Source organism: Canis aureus, chromosome 1 (genome assembly GCF_053574225.1).
Source record: "Canis aureus isolate CA01 chromosome 1, VMU_Caureus_v.1.0, whole genome shotgun sequence".
NCBI classification, from domain to species: Eukaryota; Metazoa; Chordata; class Mammalia; order Carnivora; family Canidae; genus Canis; species Canis aureus.
This window is the reverse complement of record NC_135611.1, coordinates 72,551,983-72,566,564: the sequence shown is the minus strand read 5'-3', so window position 1 is coordinate 72,566,564 and position 14,582 is coordinate 72,551,983.

Genomic DNA, 14,582 nt, shown 5'->3' with positions numbered 1-14,582 from the left:
CTGGGCCAAAGGTAGGCGCCAAACCGCTGCGCCACCCAGGGATCCCCAAATAAATAAAATCTTAAAGAAAAAAAAAAAAAAAAGAAATTGCCAAACTTTTTTCAAAGTAATTGTACCATTTTAAACTCCACCAATACTGTATAAGAACAAGTTTTTCTAAATCCTTACCAACAAAGTGGAATAATGCTGTGATTTTAATTTGCATGTCCCTAATGACTAAGGATATCAAACATATTTTCATGTGTGTATTTGCCATCCATATATCTTCTTTGGTAAAATTTCTGTTAAAATCTTTGGTCCATTTTCTATTGGGTTGTTTCCTTTTTACTGAGAATTCTTTATATATTCTTGCATAAGTCTTTATTGCATATATTCTTTGAAAATATTTCAAAGTGTGTGGCTAGTGTGTGGCTTTTCTTTTCATTACTGTAAAGTGTTTATTAAACAGCGTAAGTTCTTAATTTTGATAAAATCCAATTTGTCCATTTTATATTCTTTTATGGATCATGTTTTTGAGCTCAGTTTCTTAAAAATTAACATATGATCCAGGCATTCCATCCCTAGTATTTACCTAAGAGAAATGAAAGCATATATCACATATAGATTTGTACATAGGGCAGCCCCTGTGGCGCAGTGGTTTAGCGCTGCCTGCAGCCCAGGGTGTGATTCTGGAGACCTCGGATCAAGTCCCACGTTGGGTTCCTTGCATGGAGCCTACTTCTCCCACTGCCTGTGTCTCTGCCTCTGTGTGTGTGTGTGTGTCTCTAATAAATAAAATCTTTAAAAAAATTTGTACATAAATGCTTGTAACATTCTTATTTATAGTAACTAAAGACTGGAAACACCCCAATGTCCATTAATAGGTGAATGAAGAAGCAGATTGTGGTATACCCATACAATGGAATTCTAAATGGCAACAAAAAGAAATGAATTACAGTTGACCCTTGAATGACATGGAATTAGGCTGGTCCACTCATATGTGGATTTTTTTTAATATAGTACCATACCATAATTGTAGTTTCTCCTCCTTACGATTCTTTTAATAGCATTGTTTTTTTCTCTACCTTACTTTATTGGAAGAACATAGTATATAACACATAAAATATACAAAATATGTGTGAATCAACTGTTTATGTTATCAGTAATGCTTCCAGTCAACAATAGGCCATTAGTAGTTAAGTTTGGCGGGAGTTAGTACCCATAACCCTTGAACTGTTCAAGGGTCAACTCTACTGACACTGTAATATGGCTGAATCTCAAAATATTTATGCTGTCAAAGAAACCAGACCAAGAAATAATACATATTATAGGATTCCATTTATGTGAAATTCTAGAATATGCACACAATTTATAGTGACAAAAAAAGATCAGTGGTTGCCTAGGGAGGGAGAGGAGTATGAGAGAAGAAAAGATTACAAAGGGACAAGAACTTCCTGGGATGATGTTAGGATGTCACAGGTGTACAAATTATCAAAAAACTATCCGGTCTTACACTTTAAATTACGTGCAGTTTACATATGTCAATTATTCCTTGATAAAGCTATTAAAATACACTGATATGATCATGGTGTTATGTGGGTTGAGGGGAAAGTTAGGGAGTGCTTCTCTTAGGCAGCTTCACAGCAAGGGAGATTGTTTTATAACTATTAGAAGCATGATGGTACTGTCAAGAAACTAAAATATCAAAATAAGTTCATGGAAATGTTAGTTGCTGATTTAGTTGCTCTGAAATAATGCAAAAATTGTGAATTTTTCATCCAGATAGAAAAAAAATGCTGTGAGATGTTCGCCTGTTCAGTTGGTGGTGACAGTCTAGCTGTCTATGCAGCCTGATCCACTCCTCCTTTCATATTGACTGGTTGGCACATGTTGTCACTTGCATAGTTTTTCGTCCCCCAGTGCATGGTTTTTCATCCTTCTTTGGTTATTTCAAAATGTGAGCCATGATTAGTTGTAGTGCCTTTCTTGGAAATGTCAATCAGTTGAGTAGGATAGCAACAAAGAATTATTTCTTGCAATCTCTCAATGCCTCTACCTCTCAAGTATCTCCATGAATTACCTCTGACTCTCCTCTTTTCTACCATTATCTCTGCCCTCAAATGATCTAGGATATCTAGAAAGTTTGCATTGGCTGGATTAGGACCACTGAGCCTGTGACTTTGTGCCCTTGTCCTACTCCACCTTTCATGCTTGTGACTCCAGAATACCTAGTTTCACTGTTGGTTTGCTGCAATATAAACCAATTTCAGAAAAAGTCTCCTCAGGGTGATCACAAGTGATCTGGATCCTTATGGGACATTAAGCATTCTGAAGACTCTCTTATAATTGGTATTTTGGGCTATTTTGAGGTGACAACAGTTTTGGAGTAGTTTGAGGTGACAACAATTTTCCTCTGCTTCTGGGCACCTCAAAAACCCTGCTCTACATAAAAGAATTCCCTAGCACCTCAGCGCCCTAGAAATGGTGACAATATGCTGGGACATTCTAGATTTCTGTGTGTTCACAAATAGAGTTACACAGATGCTGCTTTAATTAAAGCCATGGGGCTTATTTCAACAAAGTTCAGAAATCAGTAGAAATCTAGGACTGGATTAGTCAACATGTCTTCGATCAACTGTGAAGTAAACTCTATTGCTTTCTGGAGGCTGGCAGGGCTCAAGCCAAGCCATCTGGTGTTCCTTCTAAGAACGGCTGAAGCCACCCTCACTGTGTCTGCAAGAGTTAGAGTAGATTTGCAAACCTTATGAATGATTCAAATAGGATACTATATTGTGTCATTGGATAGGTACTTTTAGAAAAGCAATGATATGTATGCCACCTTTAAAGATTGGAGTTCATGCTCAATATAATCTGCGGCATAAAGCCTACTCATGACAAGTTTGCCAATATATGGTCTTTTAGACAGAAAATGTAAAATAAAAGATGGTGAAATTATTTATGACTGTAGCTAGAGATTTGGCAAGCTTTATTTCATCTTGATAAATCATCCAAACACTGAACAGCATTTGTGTTCAACTGAGATAGAACTAGAATTAATAGGGTAATGTCATCCAAAATGTATATTATTAATTCTTAATGGCATGACATTATTTTCCCTGATGGAGACATTTAATGTCCTGGAATCAGAGTGAAGTGTAATATATTAGGAAATAAGTGCTGTTGTTCTATCACACCCCAACATAGGGCCATCGACATCCAAAATTCTCATCTTTCTTTTCCATCATTTGTTTCTGTTTCTCTCTTTGAAGTTGTCACCTCCACCCAAAGTAATGGACCAAATAAGAGTCATAAATGGCTCCTTTGTACCCATTGGCACAGGGCCAGGTACTCATTAAATGCTCATTAAATTGATTTCAAAATAAGATAAGTTTTTGGAAATTCTCCAACTGCTATTAAGAAAGGCAATAGACTGTACTGGTTAAGAGTTGTCTTAGCTTGGGTTCTCTCAACCACAGAGTCTGAGATAAAGATTTAGGTGCAAGTAATTTATACCAAAGTTGATTCCAAGAAGCACTGAGGGAGAATTAGGGAGGGAGGAAGGCCAATAAAGGATAAATTAGTGATTGAGTTATCACTGTGGGCAAGTAAGGTTAATTTCTGATGGGGACCCTCTGAGAGACTTTGTACAGCATACCTCACATCATCTGAGTGAGGAGTAAGGAAGCTGGCCTCTTCATTTACCAACTCTGTCCTTATTGGCTGAGTGTCACTTCTATAAGTTAAATCTCTGTGCACAGGTCAAATGGCTGCCAGGGAAGACCCTCACACAGAGATATCCAATAAGCTTATGGACATATTTCTAAGTGACCTCCCAGGTGGGCATATTGGGGGCTGCCTGCAGGTGACCTTGGAAGTGGACATGAGGGGGATTACCTGCAGGTGCCCTCCTGGGTGGGCCAAGGGGATATCGGTGGAACACTAATCACATTTGCTACAAAAACTCTGGTCAGGCAGACCTTGATTCAAATCTTCATTCTGAAATTTACTAGCTGTTTGGTCTTGGACAAATTGGTTAATCTCGCTAAACCTTAATTTCTTCATCTGGGAGAGTAATAATAATAGTGCACACCTAGTGACAGTTCCAGATTGAGGCATGTTAGGAAGGAGTACTTAAGGACTTCTCTAGAAGCTGTGTTTCCATAGTAAGCACACTATTGTATTAGAAGAATACATGTTTATTTGGGGTGCCTGATAAAGATTACAAGGTTGCTAAATTTCCCTAAAGCTAGTCCTATGAGGTTGCCATTATACTTACCTTAGAGAACTACTATAATGATAAAATGCCTATTAGGCAAGTGTGATTGCATCACTACCCTACTTAAAACTCTTCAATGGCTTTGCACTACCTTCGGGAAAAAGGCCAACATCTTTTAACACAAAGACAAGACCCTGTAAACTCCCATCCCTCCCTATTACTCAAATCTTTTTCCAACTTTTCTCCCCCTCTCTTCTGTAAGTTTCTTGGATGTACTATGTACTTGTCTGCCACAGGATCTTCGCATATACTGTCCCTCCTGGAATGCTACTCAGTCCTTACATCCATAGGTTAACCTGACCTCCCACCACTTAACTCTTTTGGGTAAGGCTCCCATTCTTCTTCCTGCTGTGGCCAGCTCTGCCTCCACCCCACACTACTCCCACTCTCCCATCACCCATTATCCTCATTGGATGGAAAGGAGGTGATTTCCAGATGCCTTAAACTTCAGCTTCCTAAGAGAAAAGCCATTCTGAGGCCAGGGGATTAAAATGTAGAACCCAAAGCCTTCTTGGGACAGGGAAAGTCAGCTACTCCCCATTTACTCCTACAGCACTAAGAACAAACTGCAAATTAATATCCTACCATAATTATCTTATCAAAAGCTGGTTTCATATCTCACCCATACCCATTCATTATTAATGTAGGAAAAAAATTGCTTAATGCTTGAAATTCCTCATACGCATGTATTATCTTTTCAAGATATTACTACATTTTCCTTAATGAAGAACCTCACAATTAAGAACTGTTTTGACCATTGGCCTTTTCTGAGTACATTTCAATCAATGAAACTATTTATTAATGTCTGCTCTTCTTTTAATTTATTCAGAAGAAAATATTGAATTATCAGTTTCTCTGGATGAAAATAAAAACATTGATGGAGGATGGGAGACATCATGATAGAACATATTAATGTTTTTTCCTGTGTTCAAAAGACTCTCCCCAGGGCTTCTGCAGTCTAACTTCTCCCCCTGACTCCTGTTCTCTAAAACTTAGTTGGCAATAGGGAACTATCTTTAAAAAAAAAAAAAGAAACCCGTAAATACTGCAGTGAGGAATATTCATGTTGTCCCACATGCCACTTCACCATAGGGTACCTTCTTCTGAAAAGCAAAAGTAGATATAGAAAGAGAGAGTGGTTGTGATTCCCCTCAACTGACTCTATCTTTTCTGTTCTTGAGAATAAAAAAAGTTTTCTCTGAATTTAGGTTTTAATAACTTAACAGAGACTGAAGTTCATGAGAAAGAACATAAAAATAGGCCAGAGTGTATAATCTTGATGGATCTCCATGATGTGATTTATCACATTAGTTTCCTGGCAGAAGTAAAATAGTGTTCAGAGCAAGAAACCTCACTGAGACTGTGGTGCTATCGTCATTCTTATGTACAATGAACACCATGGCTGTACTTCCCATTTGGGATCTTAACTGGTGATCTGCAGATTTTAATCAAGATTTTCTGGAGATGCAGTGGAGGGGTAGGAGGGAGCAATACTGTCCAGCTGCCAAGATTTATCTCTGTCGTCTCTGTAAGCCAATATTCTCATATTGCTCTATGATAGGCCAACAATTACCCGGAGCCAGGTGTCTAAATTTGATCTAAAATTTTGCATGGGGATCCCTGGGTGGCGCAGCGTTTTGGCGCCTGCCTTTGGCCCAGGGCGCGATCCTGGAGACCCGGGATCGAATCCCACATCAGGCTCCCGGTGCATGGAGCCTGCTTCTCCCTCTGCCTGTGTCTCTGCCTCTCTCTCTCTCTCTCTCTGTGACTATCATAAATAAATAAAAAAAATTAAAAAAAATAAAATTTTGCATGATTAGCACAAGAATTTGTTTCATCTGCTGGATGGGTATTTTTACACTCCTGACAATTAAACATGAGACTTGGGGATCACCTTCCTCTCATCCTCTTCCAGAGAAGGCTACCCAGCAGCTATGTTTGTGTTGCATGACTTGCTCCCTGGCCAGAGATGACTGGATTAGGGGTGAACACTTGACCTAAAATGGTCTTAATCATGTTCCTTTTTTCGGTAATTTGGAATTGGAATTAAGAGATCTGCTATCTCATAGAAGGAAGAGATATAAACTTGAGTATTCTGAGATGACCATCTCTGCTTATTGCATGTCTACAGACTTAGAAAAAGTAGATCTAGGAAGAGAAAAAAAGAGTAGGGCAGAAATACTTGAAAACAAGAAAAAAAAAAAAAAAAAAACAAGAGAGGAGAGAAGAGACCGTTCTGCAGGCTTCCCATGGTTCCTTTGACCCAGCTGCATTCCTGCCTTTCTGTGAGTCACTACTGTGTTTTTATAATAAATTCCCTTACATGATACTTGAAACCAGAGTCACAATTAATACAAGCATTCAGCCAGTGGTAACCTTTTGTTACAAGACAAGAGATTAGTGTTTATTATCAACCCTTTTATGGAAGTGTTTGTATTTTAAGTGGGTTTAAAAACCAGATTCCTTAAAACATTGTTATTACTGACCATAATGGAACTAGAAAAATTCAATGACTTTTGAAGGGCTTTCGATCAAATTGAATCCCACAGAATCTTAGAAATATCTCTCTAGGTTGAGACAAATAGCAAGTTTTTGTTACTGCTTGTGAAATCATTGTGGAATTTTTTTGGGTGGCCCCCAATTCTACTTATTTCCAACACTAGCATTGGTGGTCAGTGCAACTTGCTCCCAACTGCATAAACATGACTGGTAGGAGAGAATCTCCTAAAGGGTGATTGCCTGAGTTGCCAGCACCCAGTCCCTTGTGAGTAGACCCCACCAGAGAGAGATTTGTTGGCGTCTTCAGAAAGCTCTATCACAGGGTTTGTTCCTGGATAAAGTACTACATTGTGCTATGTTGTCTCAATGTCTGGGTATAGATAGAATCTGCTTTTTCTCAGTCTCTCCATAGAGAATGTTTATCTTTTCTTGTATCTGCTCTCCTGTCTCCCAAAAACATTGCACAAAAGTCAAATAAGAGTCTTGGCATGCATTAACCTATTCCTTTAGTAAATAAACATACTGAGCACCTTCTGGACCAGTCAGAGCTGGGTGTTGAGACCAGCTGCCCACAGTAGCCTAAGGCTGGCAAACCACTTAGGTGTCCCCCATTCTGTCAACCACAATGACCATTCTAGGACACTCCAGGCTATCTTCCTTTGACCTCTTGCACTCAATCTTGTCTTTAGCTTTCTTGGTTTCTCAACATCCATCTCCCCTCTCCAATTTTATCCTTATTTGCCTTTTTTCATCATCTTGGCTTTGCTTTGGGACCCACCTAGGGCACAGTTCTAGAGCTCTGACCGCTAATGTAATAAGCCACCTTAGTATCTACAATAGCCTGGAAGTTGTTTGATGTCAGGGACATATTTTTTCATCTTTGTATCCTCAGAGCCCAGAAAATGTACCTATACATGGCAGCACTCAGGAAATTTTGCTGAAAAGAAAAACATGAATGTGGCTATATGACACATACTCAGTTAGCAGGAATGTATTAATGCTAAGTCTCACATACCCTCCTTTCCACTGAATGTGCTCCCGTGTTAGGAAAGAAAAGAAGGACCAGACATGAGTGTAGAGGGACTTTTTTTCTAGAAGCAAGAGGCTCTGTGCCACCCATGGCTGAACCATTTTAGTGTTCACTTTCATTAGAATCCTTTGAAACGTGTTGTTTCCTTCTCTGGCAAAAATGAATGTGATCACGAATACCACTCTTTCTTTCCAGGAATCCCCATATTCTATCCTCTTTGGCAACAATACTTTGATTACTCCCTGTGCCTCTTACTTCTTATTCTTAGTAAAAGGAGCATCATTTTTAGTTTCAGTGCCCTTGGAAATTACCGTTGCTTGAAGCCACAAACCATCCTCTCCATTTACTTCTGGCATCAGCCACCAGTGTAGTGATAAGATCTGTGGCCCAGGGACACCTGGGTGCCTCAGCAGTTGAACACCTTCCTTTGGCCCAGGGCGTGATTCTGGAGTGCCAGGATCGAGTCCCACATCGGGCTCCCTCTATGGAGCCTGCTTCTCTCTCTGCCTGTGTCTCTGCCTCTCTTTCTCTCTCTCTGTGCGTGTCTTTCATGAATAAATAAATAAAAATCTTTAGTAATAATTAAAAAAAAGATCTGTGGCCCAAACTGTTATATGACTATACAGTTAACCCTTAAACAACATGGGATTAGGGGAACTGACCCCCTCCCTACCCCGTGCAATAAAAAATACACATATAACTGGGATATCTGGATGGCTTAGTCTGTTAAGCATCTGACTCTTGATTTTGGCTCAGGTCATGATCTCAGGGTCATGAGATCGAGCCCTGAGTTGGGTTTTGCACTTAGTATGGAAACTGCTTGAGATTCTCTTCCTCTGCCCCTCCCCTTGTTGTCTCTCTTTCTCTGTCTCAAATAAATAAATAAAATCTTTTTAAAAAATAAATTAATTAAATAAATCTTTAAAAAGTACACATATAACTTTTGACTACCCCAAAACTTAGCTACTAATAGCCGACTCTTGACCAGAAGCCTTACCAATAACATAAACAGTCAATTAACATATGTTTTATATATTATATGTATTATATACTATATTCTTAAAATAAAATAAGCTGGAGAAAAGAAAATGTTATCAAGAAAATCATAAGAAAGAGAAAATACATTTATAGTACTGTACTGTATTTATTAAAAAATTCACTTGTAAGTGGATTCACACAGTTCAAATCCATGTTGTTCAATGTTGGAATGTACATAAAATCTATAGTAATCTCTTCAACCCAAGTTGACCAAGTCACAGTGATGCTGTGACTGTCAAGCTGGTCATTATATTCAATTTTCATTTACCATTCACCCTACTCTGGTATGATTTTTCTTTTAGAAATTTGTGAGTATTTCAAATCCTGCATTTATATTTTGACACATTTATCCCAACTGTCTCTCACAATCCATAAAGAGTTTTAGAGAATTTTTTTTTTCCACAACTCCTACCCTAGGAAATGATGGCATGCAACCCATGCTGGGTTCTAACACACTCACTCCCTTTGGTATGACATGTGGGTGGACTATGGTAGCATTAAATAGGCCAGAGACATGGCAGACAGGCTTTACACTAATTTTCTTATTCTTAAGGAAATTCTATTAAGAGCTTAGGGGTTTATGTAACTATGTTTGGTACTTGGGGGAACTTAAAAAAGTAGAAATTTGAAATAAAAAAAAAAACCAACCACCATAAAATCATTTAGTGGCATTCTCTCATTACACAAATGAGAAAAAAATGCAAGCTCATAGAAATTGAGTGAATTGCTAGGGCCACGAAAATAGTGATAGATTCAGAAACAAATATGAGTTTTCCTTTAGCGGATGGAGATTTGTACCCAGAAATCTTGGGGCCTCTTTTAACAAGGCAGGCACAACTTTATTTTTTAGGGAACACAAAGATTCATTTCCTTTCTATGAACTCTTTACAGCTCAGCCTAAAACAGTGCTAATGTCACACCAAAATTGCACTGGTATTAGAGGTATGCAAAAGGGGTATGGTAAAGATCATTTAAATCTAGTGTATAGTAGAATAAGTAATGGAGAAAGGTTTATTTAGCACATGCAAACCAGTAAGATGGCAGCAGCAACAAAAATCAAGAATAGGAGTAAGAGCAGAAGCATCAGCAATGAGTACTATTTAAACATGGAGAACAAGGCTTGGTATCGAAAAGAGAGAAGAGGTAAATCAACATCTCCCAAAATGCTGGATATCTTTTTTCAACAAAAATTAATTGCAAGCAGCAGCAACACAACAACAAACTTTACTAACGGGCACAAACCAGAAGCAGTACTGTTTAGGAGGAAGTCCAGAGAGAGACAGCAGAGTCAGCATCTCAACAATGTCAGCAATAACGTTGCTTTGTCAGCACATTGACTTTTCATTCTAATGCTTACCATCCATGGTCAAGGTGGCTGTAGCACTCCAAGCATCTTTTCCCTCCTGCTGGCTTGTTCTTCTTTTATGACCTTTTTTATTCTCTTTTAAAATATTTTATTCATTTACTTAAGAAAGAGAGAGCATATGCAGGAGGAGAGGCAGAGGGAGAAGAAAAACAAGGAGATGTCCCATTGAGCACAGAGCCTGATGCGGGGCTCAATTCCAGGACCCTTAGATCATGACCTGAGCCAAAGTCAGATGCTTAACTGACTGAGCTACCCAGGCACCTCTTTGACTATCTTTTTATTAGAAAGGTAAAGTCTGCCCCAGGAGCACTCAGCAGTCTTCCCCTCCATCTCATTGGCCAGATGGTCCTACATGGCCACATGTAGCCTTGAAGAAGGCTGGGATCATGAAGGAGGGCAGAGAGGAATGGAATTTCATAAGTGGCTTAGATTGTAACTGTTCATCCATGGAGGCTGGAGAGGGGCCTACCTTTTTTGCAGTCAATGGATTTCCTTCCACAAAATCAGGGGAAAGGAGGGATAATAGGTAGGATAAGTCGAGTGAGACTACAAGTGGAAAGTATTTACTTTATCAAGACACTGAATTTAGGAGTTACTGCCTTACAGGCCTCTGTTATCTTCTCTCAGTGGCCTGTGGTTACAGAAATGAGCCTCCACTTCCTCTGAGAGGATTTTTCTTTGTGCTACTCAGGTCTGCATTAAATCTGCAAATGCCTTTACTGTGTATTTTTCTTTTGGTTCTTAGTCCCCATATCAGTTAAGTTTGGTAGAAGAAGAAATAAACTTTCTTGATACAAGTGCAGAGGTGGATAGTTTAGAGTTGGTATGGCAGTGTGTTCACAAGGTCCTCAGGGATCTAGACTCCTTCCTTCTTGTTGCTTTTTCTTAAAACTCTGAAGGTTGAATTATATAACCCAAGATGACTACTGTAGAAATAACCAACACATCTGTGTTCCAATCAATGGGAAGGAGAATGGGAAGAAGACAAATATATGTTCCATTTGTTTTAAAAGGATGACTGCTGGGAGGCCTGGGTGGCTCAGTAGGTTAAGCATCTGACTTGATTTTGGTTCAGGTCATGATCTCAGGGTTGTAGGATTGAACCCCACATTGGGCCTTGCACTGGGTATGGAGCCTGCTTAATATTCTCTCTTTTGGGATGTCTGAATGGCTTAGTGGTTGAGTGTCTGCCTTCGGATCAGGGCGTGATCCTGGGGTCCTGGGATCAAGTCCTCCAACAGGCTTCCTGTAGGGAGCCTGTTTCTCCCTCTGCCTGTGTCTCTGCCTCTCTCTCCATGTCTCTTATGAATAAATAAATAAATAAATAAATAAATAAATAAATCTATCTTTTAAAAAAATCCTCTGCCCCTCCCCCTAGTCACTCACACACTCGTGCTCTCTCTCAAATAAATAAATAAAATCTTTTAAAAATAAAATGTGAGGATTCTATTACTATGAAAAAAGAAGACTGGCTAATGAGGGACAGCCAGCAGTCTCTGTCTCTGCCTCTTCTATTGTACATAGTTCACCTGAGCCAAGTCAGAAATTCTCTTGAAAATGTTCCAATGCACTGAATCTCAGTGAGAATATGAACATATTTCATCTGCTATCATCAGATAGCATCAAGGGGAAAAGCAATCATTAATGAAAAGCATATCTGCTATATGAACTCCAATTATGCCATAATCACAAACATGAATTTCAGAAGTGAAAAATCAGCTAAAGATTTTCAGGAGTTACTGAATAAATATAAGATGTTGACTCTGTTATTTTGACTCTGTGGGGTAGTGATTTTGTGTATATGAGCATAAACATTTAAATCAAAATTATACCTATGTCAACAGTTTTCATCAAAAAGCAGTATTTTCTAGAAAACTTGTTTTCTTTAAAGAGAGAGAGAGAGAGCATGTGCCTCATGTGGGGGTGGGGATGGCCAGAGAAAGAGGGAGAGAGAGAATCTCCAGCAGATTCCACACTGAGTGTGGAGCCCAAGAGGGGGCTTGCTCCCATGACTCCAAGATCATGACCTGAGATGAAATCAAGAGTCAGATGTTCAACCAACAAAGTCACTCAGGCTCTTCTTAAAAAACTATTTTTTAAATATATGATGGCAGCATTAGAAATAAACTTCCCAAATGCTCTTGGACCCAATCAAAATACTTTCCTTTTGTGAGAATTTTTTTTTTTTTTCTGCATGAACTTTCTGCATGCTCTTTCTCTAATAAATAAATAAATAAATAAATAAATAAATAAATAAAATCTTTTTTAAAAAAGCAGTGAATTTGAGTCTTTAAATTTTCATTTTTAATCTATATTTCTATGAAGAGTGAAAGTTTGTTGATATTTGCAAAATTGCATTGAAAGAAAACATTGCTGTGTTTGTGAACGAGGAATAGAAAATGACTTAAAATTTGTCTTTTTCTATGTATTTTAAGGTATGAGAAACTGACATAAAAGTATCAAGACTTTTTAATTTTTCAGATTTAAAATAAAGCATCTCTTCTGTAGGAAAGATGGCACTTAAATAATTATATTTTTAATTGTTGTGCAAAAAGTCTTCACAGAAAACACACCATATTTGATTTAAGCCAGAGTCAAATCCTAGAAATCTATTCCCTTAAAAAAAGATAACTTTTTTCATAATAATTTGCTTTGTAAAATGTAACTTATCTTACATAACCATGAGAAGTAGGTGGAAAGAAAAAAAGACAAAGGAAGAGGATCTTTATCCTTATGAATAACAAACATAACAATATAAAGTATCAGCTAAAGTATGATCATGATTGGTAATGTATGAATAACTCAGAAAAACAAGATAGCTCTTACCAAGCGTTTGTTGTTTTTGCTCTAGTTGTTGGCTAACTGCCATTTACAGAGTTTCAAGTGCATACTTTTCTAGTTTTCCAAGTTCTTTTTACCCATTTATCATCAAAATGAGAAAATCCTTGCATGTAAACTAACATTTAATAACGGTTAATATCAGAAGTCGCCATATACCCTTAACTTCAAATCCAGGTTTTAAAGTTCTACTTGAAATCTTTAAAATACAATATTAAATTCTTTAAAATAAGAAAAAGGCAAATTTCATTATGCCAATGAAATGCCACATTTGATTTTATATTATAAACTGGTTCTTGTTTTTCCAGTTTACTAAAATTATTTTCACTAGAGTCAGTTCCAGTTTTTCTACATGTAAACTTTACACGGAAGTTATACTTCAGTATTATTTTTTTTCATGAAAAAGTATAGCCATTAGAGATTCTGATATTATGAGCTTTCTTTTGTGGTTAATTAACCAAGACCAGTTTTTTTTTTCTGCATGAACGTTTTATGTTTTATTTTGTAAGTAAATTTGACTTTCCCATCAACTTTTCATAAATGACAAATTTTACCATGTCTGTTTTTCTCAATTTTTCCAGTTTTCAATGTTACCAATCGGTAGTTCTTTTTCATTTTTTATTCTATAGCAAAACTGTGTCTAGTTTTAGCCATTGCTAATTTCATTTTGTACTGATTATTTTTATCAAGTTCAGTTTTTCCTGTTAATCTTAGTTATAATATCCTCGATATTAAAACAGCCAGGCAAAAAAACCTCCAAAAATTCTAGATAGTGATTGTGATACGTTTGATGGCTTTATTTATTTACTTTTAAATATTTTATTTATTTATTCACAAGAGACAGAGAGAGAGAAAGGCAGAAACATAGGCAGAGGGAAAAGCAGGCTCCATGCAGGGAGCCCAATGCAGGACTCAATCCTGGGACTCCAGGATCATGCCCTGGGCTGAAGGCAGACGCTCAACCGCTGAGCCACCCAGGCATCCCATGTTTGGTGGCTTTAGAAAATAGAATTTTACAAATGGAACAGATCTTAGAAATCAAATCAATGAGTTCAATCCTCTCATTTTACAAGTGAAAAAACTGAGGTGCAGGAAGGTCATGTGACTTTCCCCAAGAGAGATACAAAAGCTTCATCAAAGGCAGTGGTTAGTTATGAATGGAGGTGATGGCAAATGTGATAAATATTGAGGAGAGCAAGGACATGTTTAGTTCGACTGTGGAATAAGGGAGAAAGAGATGAGCCTGGGATCATTCTGTATTTCGGACTTGGGTGACCAGGTGGATCTTGATAACTGAGACAGAGAATAACTGAGTTGTTAGGTTTGAGGGTAGGGGCAGATGATGAATTCAGTTTATTTATTTAAATTCAATTTAATTAACAAATACTGTATTACTAGCTTCAGACATAGAATTCAGTGATTTGTTAGTTGCATATAACACCTGGTGCTCATTACATCACGGTCCCTTCTTAATGTCCATCACTCAATTACCCCATTCCCCCACTCCCCTTCCCTCCAGCAGCCCTCAGTTTGTTCCCTATAGTTAAGGGATGATG